Source organism: Struthio camelus, chromosome 2 (genome assembly GCF_040807025.1).
Source record: "Struthio camelus isolate bStrCam1 chromosome 2, bStrCam1.hap1, whole genome shotgun sequence".
NCBI classification, from domain to species: Eukaryota; Metazoa; Chordata; class Aves; order Struthioniformes; family Struthionidae; genus Struthio; species Struthio camelus.
Window position 1 is genome coordinate 50,102,036 of NC_090943.1, and position 17,695 is coordinate 50,119,730.

The window sequence follows — 17,695 nt, forward strand, 5'->3', positions numbered from 1 at the left end:
AGTTTGGTTCTCTCAGTTCCTCTCTGCAGAAGGTATTTGGTTAGTTACACGCATGCAATTCTTGCTAACTTCAGAATGGTTCATATTTACAAAGGATGGGATGGCCAAACCTCTAGTAATTTATTCTTCCTTGCTGTGTTACTTAATTTGTTACCATTTAAAATTTAAAAGGCCTCTTAGATCTCCTGAACGCTGAGGCAATTTCAGCACTGAGGCAATTTCAGCTCTGATGTAGAGAGTTACGAGTTCACTTTAGCTTTGTAATAATGAAGGAAAACTCCTCCAGCAAAGTACCAGAATATATTATTTTTAGTGAAAGAAAGCAGTTCTCTGTTTAAGCAGAAAAATAAAAACAATTTTTGAAAAATATCTGCAATGTACAAATGAGTGATCTATGATAATGTCTCAAAGTAATTAGTCTAAGTGGTGAAATATTTTTGGAAAATCTTTTGATCATGTCTGCAGAACACACATGCGTTGGTCATATTCCACCTTCCTCCTTGCTTTCTTTTTTTTTTTTTTAATTTGCTCTTGTATCAGAGCAAGCTAAGCTTATTTGTACATCTGAGATCAGGGTTTGTGACATTTCAAGCTCCACTTAGCCACAGCTGTAGACATTCCTATTCTTTTGATGAGGTCTCTTGGAAATATCTTTTCCCGCCTTGAAGAAGGAAATGTTCCATAGGAACACAGAAACCCAGAAGGAAGGGCATCACAGGAAAAAAGGGAGTAGAAATTTCAGAGTTCTGTAGCATTCCCAGCAACGTCTTTTAACTCTACAAATCAATGTGTTTAAACAAGGGTTAAAAAAGTTGTAAAAGCTGTGCATTTCCCATGTGGAGGTCAAAAATGTTTTATTTGAAGAAAATTCAGAATATTTTCAGATGATATGATATTGTCAAGGCTGCATAAAAGGCTAGAGTTGCAGAGACAACAGCAAGAGGGAGAAGACTGCACAGTCTCCATCTATGAAGACAACCCTTTGGCTTTTCTCCTCCACAGACCCAAGCAAGTGAACTGTTGTTAGTGTTAACATCAACAGTCTGAACAGGAAATTAGACCTTGTCCATTATCCATGAAGATGCGTGGAAAATAAATGATTTTTTTAGCATTAAATTGCAAATTCAGAGAGAGAGAGAGAGATGCTTTTTTGGATGATACGACACAGAGAAATAAATCTGACTCCTCTCCCAATTTAACACATTACATACCAAGGGCCTAAAAGTGGTTTTATTTCCTGCATCCCCTTTGACTGTCTCCCTCTTTGGTCTTACATGTTAATGCATTTATTCCCTGTTGTTTTGCAAGAGACCTAAGAAAAATGTGGGTATACTCTCAAAATGAAAGAAGGAAACCATAGGCCCTAGGCTTTCGTTCAAATACACCAATGTAAAAGAATAATTTAATTGAAATCAATGATAGTTCCCTAGTGTAAGACCTGCTGACAGCTATAAGCACTCTACTAAGACTCTACTAAAGTAAAAGATTGTTCAGTGAGATTTGTTGCTCACTGTGTGCAGTAACAGCACCTGATTTTCTATTGCTAAGATCTAAATATTAGACCATAACAAAATCTGCTACTTGAGTGGCTGCCATTGCAGATTTCTTTCTTTAATATAAAAGAGAAAATAAAATGTGACATTAAAGTGGTTATCTGCCATTGGCAAATTTTAAGGAGTCCTTATTTAACAAGAAAAGACATTATTTCCCCACTGCTTCATGTTGCTTTTGTTCCCCTCTCCCTCTCCAGTGTCACTTTTAAAGCCTTGTTTCCTTAGTGATGGTAGGAAGATTAATCCTTTTGCAAAGAAATAAGGACAACTTCCTTTTATCTGTGCTCCAGGCTGCTTTCCTTGTTGCCATCACTCTCCAACCACTCTCCCATCAGTATGAAATGGTCCATATTTACAATTCAGAAAGAAGACTTTTTTAATGTGTTGAAGGCCATTAACCCTAAAGAAAATAAGCTGGTGTTTCCATTTAACTACTACCCTGGAGTCTTCGCTCTCCTGTGTAACGGATCATTGTCTGCACAGAAAAGCAAGCTTAAAAAAAAACAGGTAAAAGGGCTGAATGTACGTTAAATGTACAGGAAAAAAGCTTCTTGCATGTCTCAAACTGTTTTCTGGGAATGCTGATGTAAATTCAAACACAAAGTCCAGTTTTGCAAAGGTCAGTGATGTAACACACCCCCAACTATGCCTCCAGTTTTAATTTTCTTGACTGATGGTTGCTTTTTCTTACCACATGTGTGAGTATTGATCTTGTAGCTTTTTAGCTCAGTGTTTGCCCTTTTTCCTTTCCTCAGGAAAGCTACACTCAGGAGGGTTGGTTCTCAAGTCATTTAGTTCTCTTTTACAAAATGGTGCCTGTAAGAGTTCATTATTTTCAGGAATATATTCTTCTATTTAGTTGCATACTTTTCCCTATCCACTACTTCCATTAGGAAAGTCTTCATTATCTGATTGTCTCCTCTCTCCTCCCTGAGGTCGGTAACGTTAGCAGCTCTCAGTCTAAATCGTGGCCCAAGTGGATAGCCATAAAGGAGCAGGTTAAGACCGTATCTGTACTGAGGGATATTGAGATGAATGGGGAGAAAACTGGATCTTGCTTTGCTTAAGATCTACAGATTCCTTATGGGCAGCACTGTGTCCCTTGAAGGTTCTCAGTGAGAATAAGTTGCCAGCTTAGCGTAAATGCAGTGTAGTGCTAGTAGTGTAAATGGACATTGATCCACTGACTTTACTGCAGCTATTTGGATCACAAGTAGTGAAGGACCTGGCCCTGTAACCCTGCTTGTGCATGCTTTTTCCCTTGGATAGGCTTGAAGTTGGAATCCATTGGCCGTGGAGATGGTTTGTTATCGCTGTTCGAAATGGAGGCACTTGAATGAGATGTGTGCCACTGTAACCATCGATATGATCTTAAACACCCGAGCTGCACGAGCTGGGGTGCGTTAGCTTAAAGATAGCACTGACTAAGCTGGGCCCAGTGCCATTTTATGCTACAGTGTGGCTTTCAGAACCCAATTCCTATCTCCGCAAGGCGCTAGAGCAAGTACAGCTACCAGCTCAGTGAGAGCTGTTGGGGGGAGTCGTGGAAGTAACGGTTACACGGCTGAGACCTGCTGTTCATGTAGCATTTAATTATGATGGGAGATTGCATATTGCTGAGAAAGTTCTGTTTTGTGCTGCTATCTTACTGCTGCAGGGAAGTACATGAAAAATAACTGCTAAGAGGTTTGTTTAGGCAAACTGCACATAAAATCCCACTAAAATGTAAAGACAGGTGATTTTGTTAGTCCTTCAACAGCCAGGAGCCCAAGGACAGGTAAAGAAAATCCATGCAGATTGCTTAGGGCTGAGCTTTTCCTGCCTCCTTGGTAGGTTTGTGATGGCTAATGAGAATGAGGGTTGCCATGCAGAAGAGAAGATTGCAGTTGTTTTCCCATCAGAAAGGCGTGCTGGATTCCCTTCCAGTGGCTTCTTGCTACATGGCTTGTCTGTTCACCTGCAAAATCAGTTAAGTTTCACAAACATAATCATCAGATTCACCTTTTATCCAGTCTTTCAGGATAAAGGAATCACTTGTATTTGATCTATTAATAAATTCCTAATCCCCCTGGATAATTTTAGACTGGCTACAAAGCTACCAACTGAAACCTTTGGTATACACTTTGACTTCAAACTTATGCTGTCAGTGTCATTGCTTCTCCAGGTATCTGTAGATTGCTTAACTCGCTCCTCCAGTTTAATAACAAAAGCAGGTATGTGTGAGTATTATAGATTTGGAGATGATGAGGCAGAGGATATTAGCTGCACTCTTGGTTATATTTACTGCTTAGCAAATATATTCTGCAGTAGATTAGATATGTCCTTCTCCTTTTAAGTTTCTTTTATTGCAGCCAGACCAGATGTAGGCTGATTAACATAAAAGGCAGACTGCAAGATGTTCAAAGGTCTTGAAATAAAATTTGAAGCCTATAGTTATTATGTCATAACTGCCATATACACAGTGCTATATGTCCATTTTTTATACAACTAGTTTATGTTTCACACTTAAGAAGTCCTTTGGCTAAAGGTTTTGAAAGTGCCTATAATCAGGCATCTGTATGCGGAAACATAAATAGAAGTATATGAAGAAACGTACATGACTTGGTATTGGTTTAGACTCACAGCTTGCATGATGACTGGTCACTTTGTAAATCACATTTTTTATATAAAACAGCTGTAATGGGTCAGACAAGAAGTCCATCTCCCCCAGGATCTTTGGCAATGTGTAGCAGTGAGTGCTTTAGAGAAAGAGTATTAAAAAAGAACACGTATGTAGTGACACTTCCATCAGTATGTCCTCCCAACTTCTGTCAATATAACACATTAAGGGTACTTCTCAGGTTGGAGTGCATCAGTAATAATATTTGGTAGCCATTTAAGGATTTTTCTTTCATGAATTTGTCTAATCATTTTTGAATCTCTCCATAAATTTGTTCTCCTGTGGCAATAAATTCCACTGCTGAATTATTTATTGTGTTAAATTGTTCTTCTTTATTGTTTGTTTCTTATTTAACTCCCTAGCTTTAAGAATCGTATCAGGGAAACTTGGATCCCTCCTGGCTTCTAATTGATTGGTCCAGTATTGCAAGAATTATTTAAGAGTGCAGTTTTTGCTTGGAAAACAATATAGTTTGCTTCTTCCTAGTAGTTCTTCAGTGCTAACTAGGCCTCTCGTGTAGATACTCTACACCAGTTGGCAGGAAGCAGACAACGACAGTACCATATGTCAGTTTGTAATGTTCCCAGGTGGTAGGTAAATGATTTCCAAATACAGTAACAGATTTGTGACATGTTAGACTCCTTGTTCTCCAAGGAAGAATACTTCCCTGTATAGCTCACCATTGTAAAAGCAAGGCTGTTTCTTAAAAGTTTTCTTAAAATGTTGTTTCTCAAAATGCCAAAGTTAGAACACAACTGAACAAATCAGATGAAATTAGAACAAAGAAATTAATTCATCGTCAGGAGGAGAATGCATTGCATAAGCTCATTGATCTCTTTCCTTTCTAACTTCTCTATCATTCATGTTTTTTAGAATGGATGTTTCTAAGAAATGGGAACTCCCTAACAGGAAGTGTTTCTAAGAAATGAGAACCCTCCTAGAGATAGGTAAGCAGGCTCTTAAAGTTAGGGTGGTGTTTTTTAATTGTACACCAGCACCTTTGAATGTTTCTAAGGATTCCCTGTCTAATCTACATAGCAAATTTTAGCAGTAGGCGAGAAATACATTTACTACTGGCCTTAACATAGAAAACTACTATCCTTTCCTTAATGCATCTCCTTCAATTTGTGCTACTATTTCAAAGAGTTTGTCAAGAAAAAAATCATCATGCCACAAGTGCCTCTTCAAATTTTAAACTATCTGTTCTTCCCACTAGGAAAAAAGTGCATTTGGGGAATCTGATGATAAGTAGGACTCCAGAGGGGCAGGTCGTGATCTTCCTCTTCATAAAAATGTCACAGCCATCTAAAAGCCTGGTCTCTATCAATCTTACCAGGCTAAAAATGGGAGTTGAAAGCATTCCTCGCATCCCCGTAGCGCACACATCGCTGAAGCTGGTTGGCCATTTTTGATGATTTTTCTTATTTTGGAAAGCTTTGATTTCTTGAAAAAGAAACAGTAAAATAAAGGTGTGGCAGTTTTGATGAAAAAATTTTGGAAAGATTTTTCTAGATTCAACATACAGATTTCTGTAATGGGAGCAGGTGGGAAGAAGAAAGAAACCACAGCTAATAGCCACTAATCAAGGCACTCACTTGGGATGAGAATAGTTCTCGTTAAATCATCACTATGTCCAACATGGAGCAAGAACTTAAGCAAGTGCTGACATATCCTGAGAGCCTAAAATTGAGGTAATTGGCTTTTAAGAGATGGGAGTCTCTCAGACTTTCCTGGTTCAGCTACTGTGCTTTGTGTAAGTAGTCTACTGCTCTTAGCACCAGGTTAAGTAATCCCTTTGAGTCATGATTAGATTACTTTCTCATTTAGAGTATGGGAGACACAAGTTCCTCTCCATATCAGGAAAAGCAGGACGGTGGAATCTCTCTCTCACATGTCGGGTGTTCGCCTTGATTTAAATAATCTGTGTTCAGCGCATCTCTCGTTTTTACTGAAAAAATATTGGCAATTCTTTATGAGGAGAGTAACCAAAGACTGAAACATCATAATTTTTCATGCATTCCTTTTCCTGGCCAGCTGTACAGCAGCATTCATTAAAAGCCCTTCCTAGGTAGAGACAACAGTTTTTAAATACATGGTACTTTTAAAGAATACAGGTTTCAAGTATATGGCACTTTTAAGAATATAGAAAGTTCATTACAAAACATGGGCTGTGCCCTGTATCATTGTCCTCATAGTTGCTGCTGTATCGAGATAGAAAAAAGTTTTACTCTCCAAAAGAGATTCAAAACAATGTAACATACATGTCAAAAATATTTTCTGTAACATATGTGGCATATGCAAAATACAATGTGGCCTACATATCCAAGTGGTCCAGTACGGGGTGATATGCATGACTCAGGCACTCCAGAGTAATTAATCCTTCCTCCTGTTCCTGTTGCTTCTTACACATTACCCATCATGTGTTTTTTCTTCTTCTGTGTGCAACACATCATTAAGTTTTTTTCCTACTTCTCTTCTGCTTCTTTATCAATCTCCTTTAACCAAAATGTGAAACCAATATGGTTAGAGTCACGTTTTTAATCCATTGTATTAATGGATTCAGATTGTTCAGAACAGTTTCAGCTCCTTCCTCCCTAATTTGAACTATTTCTTAAGGGGAATCTAGAATAAATTGCATATCTTCAGTAAAATGCAGTGAAGTCTGTGCAATGATATAGCAAGGCGTAAGAAAGGAATGATGCAAAATGGTCTTCTAAAACCAGAGCTTGACAGTGCTCAGAATTAACTGCTGACTGATCAGCTCTTGTGTTCCTTTTATGGGGTACAGTAGTAGAGGTCACTGCATTTTTATTAGTATCTGCATGACCATGAGATGAGAGATGTATAATTTGGCATCACTTTATCTGAAGGACATCTGTCCTGGTTTACAGCTATTATTTCTGTCTTGTAATATATATTTGAGCTTTGGAGTGATCAGATTCCATTGAGTATGTATACTAAGGGAAAACTGGCATGTTATAAGCAGTATATGAAACACTTGGCATCTATTGAAAAAAAGGAGAAACGAATTCCTTTTTTACTCTGCTATTTTGCAGATGGAAAATTTCTTTTTCAAAGTATTTTTGTGTAAGTGCAAAATGTCAGGGTTTTATTTACTTATTTATTTTTCCTATTTTACTTACAATGCATACGAAGTTTAATTTTTTAGCTATTTAAAATAGAGAGGTAAATTAAATCAAATTTTATACCAGCCATACACTGTGAATTGGGCTGAGCTGTAAAATCTCATTTCACTTTGACTTTGCAAGTCAAAGGAATATAATGACAGTGGAATCAAGGATTCTGAATAAGAAACACTCCATAACTGTAAGGCAAATATGGAGAGGGAGAAAAAAATCAAATTTCGTTTCAGAGTTGGAATCTGATATTTGGGTTCAGGTCAAACTCCCTCTGTCTCTCTGAACATTCAGTTCAAAAAAAATATAGGTAATGAGCACCCTGCTATTAGATTCCCATAAACAAAGCAACTCTTGCTAGCTGCTTTCCATTTTTCATGCTTTGCTTCCCATCATCATTTTCAGTAAATCTGCAATGCAAACTGAGACTTGATATTTAACGTAGGGATAAACCTGCCTATTGCTACTGGGATACTGAATTTAAAGCATGGGAAATTGTGTAGTTTCACTTCAGTGCATTTTGCCATTGATGGTATCTCTCAGTTTACTCCTTAAATACTGGTAGTTGCTGAAAGCTGGATCAGAACTTGAAGTCAGTACTCATTTTTCATCCTTACTTAGGCAACCTTCTATTGAAATCCATGTGAATATAAGTGAGCAGGAATTCCAGCAATACTTCATAATTAGGTCTGTTGGAAAAAGGAACAGTGTATGCTAAGTACCAAGAGGCAGGGCTGGTCTGCGTTATCACTGAGCTGGTCTGCGTTATCACTGAGCTGGTCCTGGCAAAGCTACTCCAAGGGATTACACATCGCTGTTAGTCTAATTCTCATGAAAAGCGGGTGGAAATGCTGTATGCCGGAAATGATAGTGAAGATAAAGATTACAAAAGAGCTGTGAAATAAAGCAGTAGGCCAGGTGCTGAAAAAGCATACTCTGTTTTTACTCCATTCTTAGATAAAGCTGTGACTGACTTTGATGATTCCACTTGTACTAGGAATTAATTAGGACCTCAAGGTTTGACCAATACTGAATAATCACTCTAATAATCTATAACATACAACCTAGTTATATCTTGGAAAGGGCAGTAATAATTACAGGTAATAAATAACTTGGTAGACGACACATGAAGACAGATACCTCTCATTGTGTTTTTCTATGAAATCACTACCTTTTGATCTTTTTTACCTTTGATTTCTTATTGAAGAAAAGATAGTAATCTCACATTAATATACTGCCTTCCACCTCAAAGCACATCAAAAAAGTATACACACATAACAACACATGCATATAATGTCTGTGAGTTTGTATCTCACATAAATATGGGGCCTTTTATTCTCTAACAGGATGTAGCAAGGAGACAGAGGCTTAGAGGATGAGGTAAAAAAAAATCCCTTTGAAATTTGTTGAGGCATTTAAGTCCATAGAATATAATTATCCCAGTTGGACGGCTTCTGGGAAGGGGGTTCCTGAACTTTTTATGCCATGTAGCACCACTGACCCTCAGCATTTCTTGTTTAACAACAAAAAGCAGTCATTGCCGTAACAATATGGTTCCACAGATTGCACAGATTGGGTGCAGATCACTTACAGTGGCCTCCATGACACTGGAGCTAATCTTATGAGAACTGATGGGATGTTTGGTAATCCAGGAGGGCCGCACTGTCAGTTTTGTTTTGTTCCCTGGATGACAATCATGCCCGCAGCCGCTGCAATGAGCAATTGCTTAGGCAGTGATTTGGCAAGGTCAGTGTTGCAGGTCCTGTGAGTTTGTGCTGGAGGACCTTTGTCCCGGAGTACTTTCAAGTACGGAGCTGGCCTGATCCTGCTGTGCTTATGAAAACTGATGTCATGACCTCAGGTCTGCTGTAGAGTGAGGGGAGAGAAAGAAGGAGCACATAGGGCCATAGTCCCTTCCTACAACGGGTTACTCTGAGGCAGTATCACAGCATTTAGGAAGGATCCTGTCATTCTTTACCTTCAGTGAGCATTATACACTGCAACCAAAGCAGAGGGGCATCAGATCAGAATTAATGGTGTGAAAGGCACTTGTAATGACAGTAGTGGAAAGGACAACCGGCTGTTGTGCTCCTCATGGTCAGACTAGAAGCAACAATGGGTGATCACTACAATAAACATGCAAAGAATACAGAAACTTCTATGTTCTGTGTATTAAGTTTTCTTCTTACCCTTCTTTGCATAAAAGAGACAGACAGAAAGAAGGAGGCTGCAGGAAAGACTCAATGGAGAGCTTTGCAGAAGTTGCTAGTGCAAGGAGTTAGCAGACAAATTTAGTAATGGAAAGCGATGCAGTGAAGTCTGAGCAAAATGGAGAAAGGGAGAGTTCGAGTGTCCTTGGTAAAGGAAGGAGAGAACTTTCACAGGGGGTGTGCCTTGCAGAAGTCATCTGAAAGCAACACCGATGTGGGTGGAAGGTAGGCAGGGAACCCACAATTTGTTGAAATCTGTCCAAGCCTTTCTTGCTCCTCTGGACTTCAGAGCAGACATCATGTGGCATTGTTACTGTAAGGAATAACAGGGCTAGAAAGGCGTGTAGTAAACAGCATTTGCTATTGTCCCATCAAATGATTTGCAGACCCTTTTCATGTTGGCTATGTCCATCACATTCTTGTGGGATGGGATAAACCCTGCCAGTGTCAGCCTTTGTTACTAAAAAGCGTTAATTCCCTCCGATCAGCTATTTCCTTTCAGCACTGGCAGCAGTTGAGCCAGACTGGTTTCCCCAAGGCCTGGAGTTACTTGAAAAAATATGTCTTTGAATTATTTTTTCCAGTTAATAATTTGGCTTGATCCTATGCTCCTAATAGCTGAGGGGTTTGATTTTTTTTTTTCATTAGCTTCATGAGCATCTCCCTTTGTGCTATAACGCCATCAACTATCTTGGAACGGTCAGTTAGGGATGGAGCAAATCACTATAGTGTTTTGCATACTAAGTATCATTTTCTTTTGGTGAGACCTCTATTTTAATCCCTGTAGTAAACATAATGATCGAGATAGTACAAGCGCTTACATGGGATAGACATGTTCTATGTCTGCTTTACAAATAAAAAAGCCTTCGCTGGCTTGTCATCTACCTGAACAAAAATTTCTTGTTTTCATCAAGAAAAAAAAAGTATCAAAATTGGTGGGCCTTCAGTGGTAACAACTTGTCTGATTACTGTGAGGATAAGGACGCACCAGCCAAATTTCTTGAGTTTTCTGTAGTCAGCCTCTGAAGTGTATTCTTAGTTAAGAGTTAGTAAACAGATGCTTTAGATCATCTTTATCCCTTGATATTTTAAATCATCTTTACCCTACAACATGCCGTCCAGTGATTCCTCCAGCCAGAAAGGTTTTGACACAGCTTGTCAAGCTGAATTTGCAATAAGGAAACTGTAATAACTAGGGGCTGGGCTGGGGCTTAGGGACATTGTTACATATGGTGAACCACAGCCTGATCATGCACACAAAATGCAGAGAATTGTCTGTAGAGAACTTTTGTAGCACTTAATTTTTATGTGTTCCCAAATAGTCGACTTGTGTGATTTCATTCAGATGCTATAAGCTGCAATTAATTTTAACTTTGCAAAGCTTTTGCCTCTCTGTTTTCTGTGTTAGTCACTCAAACGTTGGGTTTGTCACTTGTCTCCAGAAGGATGTTCAGATACCTCTGCATCTTCTCTCCAATACCGAGAGAAAACAGTTCTGAACAGAGTAACCAGATGGCCTGTTTGCACTGTTTTTTTTTTTTTTTTTCTAGCTATGAGTACAGGACATTTAGAGCAAGAGGTTGTGAAACAGGCCATGTATGTCTACCATAACTGAATTAGATTTCCATGTCCTATCTCCCTCATTACCTCTAATATCTAGGAAGTGCTTGTTTCTTGGCTTGGTTTCTCCAATCTATCACCTCTCTTCTTCAAAAAGAACCATTTAAAAACTGCTGTGTTCTTAGATTTTGTCCTTCCAAGTCTTCTTTTCCCAGGCCCGTTTCTTAACGATTCCAACACTTTCTGGGAAGAAACTTATTTCAAACTATTTGTTCTTGGTTCCTGTTTGTTTTTTCCCCTGCTGTTCCCTGTTACACCAAGCCAATAGCTTCATAAACATCTCAACAACAGACTAAGCTGAGAGAGTGTTCATAAATCAGCACACAGCAGCCGAAAATCTGTCATAATCCCGATTTATGAAGCCTGGAGGACTATAGATTTTGACCCTGATCACAGTCATTTCACAAAGAAATTTGCAGCTGGTTGTGTGTACCAGTACCTACTCTGTAAGAGTCTTGGTAAGTATCCAAATCTACTGTTCAGTTCCAAGGAAATTTAGGTTTTTTTACCTCTTGATTATTTTTCTAATCTATTTTTCCTTCCCTCTCCTATTTCCTGGATAAAACCTGAGAATGCTTTGCCAATAAACGCTCATTTGAAATGAATGTGCAAGGCACAAAGTGTGTGAGTGTGTGTGTGCACGTGAGACAGACACAGAGAGAGAGAAGGCTTTTGGAGGAAGGTATTAAACCAACTAATACAGTTGGGACAAACAATTAGACTTAAGGTCCTAATGAAGGACTTTCGAGCCAGGAAACTTTCCCATTTTTTCTGACTGTATCACTGGATCCAATAAAAGCAGGTGCCTCTCCTACAGACCTTGCTTTTCTCAGAACTACGACGTGCCTTTTTATGCAGCACAGTTTCCTTAAATCATGACTTGCTTGCAAGGCAAATGTGTATGCAGTAATTAAGCTGGCACTGCAGTCCTGTCAGCACAGGGGAAATCTGAATGACATGAAAGAGTGGATGTGAGAGAATGAACTTCAGAAACATCCAAATGATTCACTGAAAACTAAATGTAGATTGAAGATCATACCTGTTCATCATCCCAGAGACAGCAGTGAATGAACATGTTTCAGTAGGAACCCAAAGCAACAACAAAACCCAACCCTCTGTTGTCAAGACTGACAGGAATAAGGTTATAAGAAAAAATGTAATGAATTGCTTGCTGCCAGTATTGGATTAACAAGTGGGTTATCTGAACGAAGATGGAGAACATAAAGTTGAAGTGATGCTTCTTTTTACATCTGACGGTGCAAAAACTACATTCGTGACTTATGCAGAGCAATGCCTATTTATAACCATACTCCTGCAAACTTAGTGGAAATGTTCATGTAAAACAAGCTTTAATTGCAGAATCTGGCCTTCACTGGGGCCTATGTCTCTCTGTTTTACTTAGTCAGTAGAGCAACTCATGAAGTAAAGTACTTGCAACGTGAATAAATATGTCAGGATCTTGACCTTTATTTTTAGCAAAGTGTAGAGAAATTAGATATTTGGGCTATATTGTCCTCTTTTTATCTGAAATATTTTGTTCAATTGGGAATTATTGTAGTTTATCTCTGATTTTATAAAGGTTTAGGTAAATTCAAAGTGGGTGCATATATTTCAGATGTATTGAAATCTCCTGCTACTTTGATGCTGGATAGCTAGCAAATTGGTAATAGCCCTGCATGAGAGAGAAATAATTCAAAATTGTTTACACAAACAATGGCTGATATAGGTATCTTTCTTTTTGAATATAAAATTCTTCAAAAAGATTATCCCTTCAGAAAATCCGTTCTTCTTGAGAGGTAATTTATTCCCATTTCTCTTTACTATTGCTCATATTTTGACCAAGATCTTTTAAGGATAAGCCAAATAGTCAAAATTCGCAGAAGCAACAGGAGTAATGGAAACATTTAAATCCTCATGAGTGTTTCCTGAGGAACATTTTTAAAGCAACGTAAACAAGGCAGACTGTGAGGGTAGAACTCCCTGTGCTTTTACAACTATGACATGGAGGGTGATTGATAGAGTTAAAATTAGAGATGGAACTGAACTGCTTCTGGCTAGTGAAAGAAATGGTCACTCACTTGTATTTTCCTCTGTTAAAAAAATGCATAAACCCCACATCACTGTATCACCATATTGTAGATATTTCCCGTGGTATACGCTCTGTGTTTGACTAGACAGAACTGGATGCTGAAATGTTAAGCCTCTAGAATTTGCCAAGTTTTCTTGCTGTACTGCAAGCTTTAAAATAAGCCCTGGTATCAAGGTTCATAAATCTGGCCAAACCTAGATCTGTTTTTCAATTCTGTCTTCCCTAACATTAGCTATTCATAAAAGAGTAATGGGCAGAAAAATACAAGTGTACTCATTTATTTTTTTAATTATCTTGGATAAGTTTTTAAGTAGGAAGAAACAGAATCCTTCTAGCAGAGGCTGTACCTTGTTGAAAAGGAAATGCCTCCCAAGACGTTCTCTTGAATCAGTCACGTTGCTGAAAAGAGAGGTGGTAAGACCAGGAAACCTGTATCATCTTTATTTACTTTTGTAATCAAGGAATCCGAAGAAAAAGGGTAAGTACCGTTTGCTAGACCATATTCTTTCTTAAATAGCTTCTTTCTTCATTAATATTGACCATATGCAAATATTCACATCTTTAATATTTCACTGCAAACATTTGCTGGTTTGGAAAACAGGTCTGTAAATAAAATTTGATTTTGAATAAAATGCAAGGAAAACTTATTCTGCAAGAGGAAGCTGTCTGCTTCAAAGCCAGTATAAAGTGTCCATTTTTGCAAGGACATAATGTCCTTCCAGATAGAGAAGTCTGACACTTTTACAAAACTTTTGGGAATTAGCATCTTCTGAGGAAATTATATCTTACCCTTTTCATACAACACTTAGCACCACTGTTGGTCCCAAGATTGACTGGAACAACTACATGCTATTCTTAATATTTCTGTAGACCTTTTGTTAGGCTCTTTTTAAAAGTTTCTCACATTATATACAACCAAATTGACTATCTGTGTATCTGATATATGGTTATTTACCAAGTTTGTGTTTTTATTCTCTGTTTCCTGATTCAGCTCAATTTATATGGGAAACAGGGCAGTTGGAACAGGCTGTTTGAATCATGCAAACACTTATGACTTTTAAAAATGAGAAGCAAACTTTAAACTCAGGTGTTTCCCCTCCAACTTCTATTCCTTTTATTTCTTATGTCTTTCCTGCCCTTAGGTCACAAAGTTGGCCAAGTGCAATTATATCTCAAAGGAAACTGTGTCTAACATGCTTTGATCTAATGGAAGAGATCTTTCAGTTTTCATTTCATTTCCCCTCATATTCAGGGGCATTATTTATTTATAACCAGGTAGTTATTTTTAGTCATTCTTTTTCCTGAACAGGATAGGAAGGAAGCAACAGGTAAAGAGAAAGTAAAAACACTTGTGAAGCTAATGGAAAACAAACGCTGTTTGGAAAGCAAAATTCTGACTTGTATATATATATAATAAAGGTCTTGATCCTTGGAGTTGACTGCAGGGTGTATATTGATGTCAGCTGGCCAATGCTGAAGCCAAGGTCTTGCGATGCCAATACAAATGTCGAGTGTGCTGCTCAGGGGTGCGGGAGGCTGAAGGGATGCCTCTGTTATGAGCAGTATTGTCTTTCTAGGCTGCACGATCCAGCACAGTTACCTTCGAGACTGCTGAGCCCTCTTAGGGCAACCACTCAGAGCAGTAGCGAACTCGATTACCGAACAGCAAGAAGTTATCCATGGAGAAATAACCTTCTTCCTCCCTGTTAAACCCTCCCTTTGTGGCAATGGATTCACAGAGAAGGAGAGATTTGGATTTCTAGCTCCTTTTCAGGAGACAGAAAAATATGTTTCTGTAAGTATAAGTTCAACATGAACAGGTAGCATGTTTATAAAGAGTATGAAGGGATGAGAGAGCTGAGGGCAGCAACGGAAGTGAAAAGATACCAGTGGATCACTATTACATAAAGCCTGAATGAGTTTTTAGTTTTTAATTTTTTGGTTTTTATCGTCGCTGGTGGTGTTCAGAAATATATTTGACCAAACTTGTCTCTTAAGACTTAATTTTCTTTTCCCTGGGTGTATTCTATTCCCCATGTAGTCTTCTTGGCCTTGGCTAGGAAAGACAGGAAATAAAAATCCAGAGGAAACAAGAGAATTAGTTCTAATTTACATTAATACTCCTGCAGTCAGAGCTGATTTTAATATGGGTAATGTGAGAACAGGGATTTTTCCTGACAGCCAGACGGAGAAGCTTTCGTGACTGGAAAAACATGTACGTGTAATGAAAACATATGGATGTGTATGTGAGTGGGTATGCAGCTGACAAAGAAAAATGGGTTCCTTCACTCCTTACTTTAAGAAACTGGAGAATTGCAGCTCCCCATTAGATAAAGCATTTATTGGAGGAGATGAATAAACAAGTGCTTAACAAGCCTAGGTGAAGGCTGAATGGGGCTGAGATGAGGAAGGTGCTACACTAAATGGCATTATAAATCAAAAGGCACTCAATAAATACAGTCACTGGTTGGAAGAAGTTATGACTGTGGTGAGTCACCATTTAGTCTATGGTGAGGCTGTGGAGGCTCACGGGAGGCTGGAAGGGTAGAAGAAGAATGGGTTTAGAGATTTCTTATTGAAGAAGTAATGAAGGATGAAGTCCAAAGAGATTCAGCTAGTCTGACACAGAGTTATTAAATAATTAAAGCTGGCAGCTGTCTAGGTTGAAAATGGCTACATCAAAGCCAAAATGTGGTCAGTAGCTTCTAAAATAAATTCAGAATGAGAGGAAGAGATTTAAACTTTTGAATATAAACATGTGCTGTGTGAGTGGTAAAATTCCATGGGCAAATTATGTTAGTCAGTCTTTTATAAACGTCCTTTGTTTTTTTGTTCATTCCTTCGTTCCTTCCTTCAATCCTTCCAGCATTACCTGCAGTGGGAAAATCTACTCAGGATCCTCCTTTAAGAGAAAATACACTGAAAAAAGAAAAGCACCAAAGCATACACATTTATTTCCACTGAATACAGCTCTGCATTCACTTTTTCCTTAATTAATTTTATTTTTGAATGGCAACTTATGAAAAATGAATGGTATACTAACTTACTACTCACACAGGAAAAAAATTCAGTAAACTGTTGATGTGTGAATTTGTTAGAATTTTACCTGCTCCATTATGGATACGTGAGTTAAGCTGAAGCTCAGCATATTTAAAAACTTGGACGTAATCGTGCAGTCCTGAGGGAGCAAAGCTTAGTAAGTACTCATACCTCTTCCCACTTTGTTATTACTAGATTATTGCTTTCTTATTCCACTATCTTAACTTGTATGACTTGGCTGTTCAAATAGAAGCTCATTGACTTGAAAATGAGCAGCATTCAGTTGGCTCTACAACTTTTGCCTCGGAGGATAACTTTTAATAATGTAAACCTCATGAAACCACAGACATTTGCATAGTAAGAGAAAAGAATGAGGCAATATTTCCACTTTGTCTGGAAGAGAACAGGGAGTGTGTAGGGACATTGTATTTTTTTGTTTCTGTCTCTGTACTTCTTCACTAAGTGCTTTTGCATTTCTGAAGTCCTTATTCAAGCAAAACTATTAACTTCAAAGTCTTAGGGCATGGCCAAGGGTCTGTAAAATCATTAGGATCATCTTGGTTGAAATGTTGTACTGTGAATTGCTAGAGGATAGTTAATAATAAGGTTGGATTTAGCATTCTGAATAGGAAACTGAAATCTTCCAAGCGTGCAGAGGAAGTTACAGGACAGATAGGAGCACTGTAAGAAACTCCTAAGTGATCTGACAAAAGTTCCTCACTTGTGTACCAAAAAGGCTTGCCTCGCATGTTGAAAGAACAGGTGAGCTCAGACCTGCTGATGAAGGATGACACAAACACTACATTGCAACTGAACTGCTACTCATGACATTTATTTAATGCTGCATAGATAGACATACACACAGAGACATAATTTCTTGCCTGCATGTGAATTTTTTGTCCGCTACGTGAATTCAAGGCTTCACCCTACTCCCCCCAGCGAGGGGAATCCAAAGCCCAGTTTTGGATTGTTTGTGTCAAGAGAAAGCAGCGCTGCTTTTCTAAAACCTTTTCCTCCAAGCTTAGTGCCTACCAGTCTGGCTCCTTATATGTGTTGTCGAAAGGTTGGGTGAAACATTACTCCGGATTTCACAGCCTGAACACATCTATTTTCTTTCCAAGGACTGGCTTGCCGCCATCCCAGTGCCTTGGATGCTGTTCGTTTCAGAGAGTGAACAATGTTCAGCCAAGCACCTTAAAGCATGACACATTATAAACAAAATGCCCAGAATTTAGGACCTCCCTTTTTGCTGGATGTGAGTAAGAAGGCAACACGTTTGCTGATCTAGCCTTCCCAGGAAAATTCCTACCTGACCCTTGCAGATGTTAGAAATTGGGTATCCCACTGGATGTACTGAGTGACTCGTAATTGCTTTAAAATCGAGGCGG

The 17,695-nt window shown here is 38.5% G+C and overlaps 1 long non-coding RNA gene across 1 annotated transcript in view; it reads left to right on the top strand.

The window, feature by feature from the left end:
* The window catches only part of LOC104152494 (uncharacterized), a 67,305-nt gene extending 62,786 nt beyond the window's left edge, over positions 1–4,519 (top strand). Inside the window, exon 10 of the long non-coding RNA XR_011139729.1 lies at positions 1,844–4,519. This is a non-coding gene — a long non-coding RNA (uncharacterized lncRNA). The remainder of the gene's footprint in view (positions 1–1,843) is intronic.
* The last annotated feature ends 13,176 nt before the right edge of the window (positions 4,520–17,695 follow it).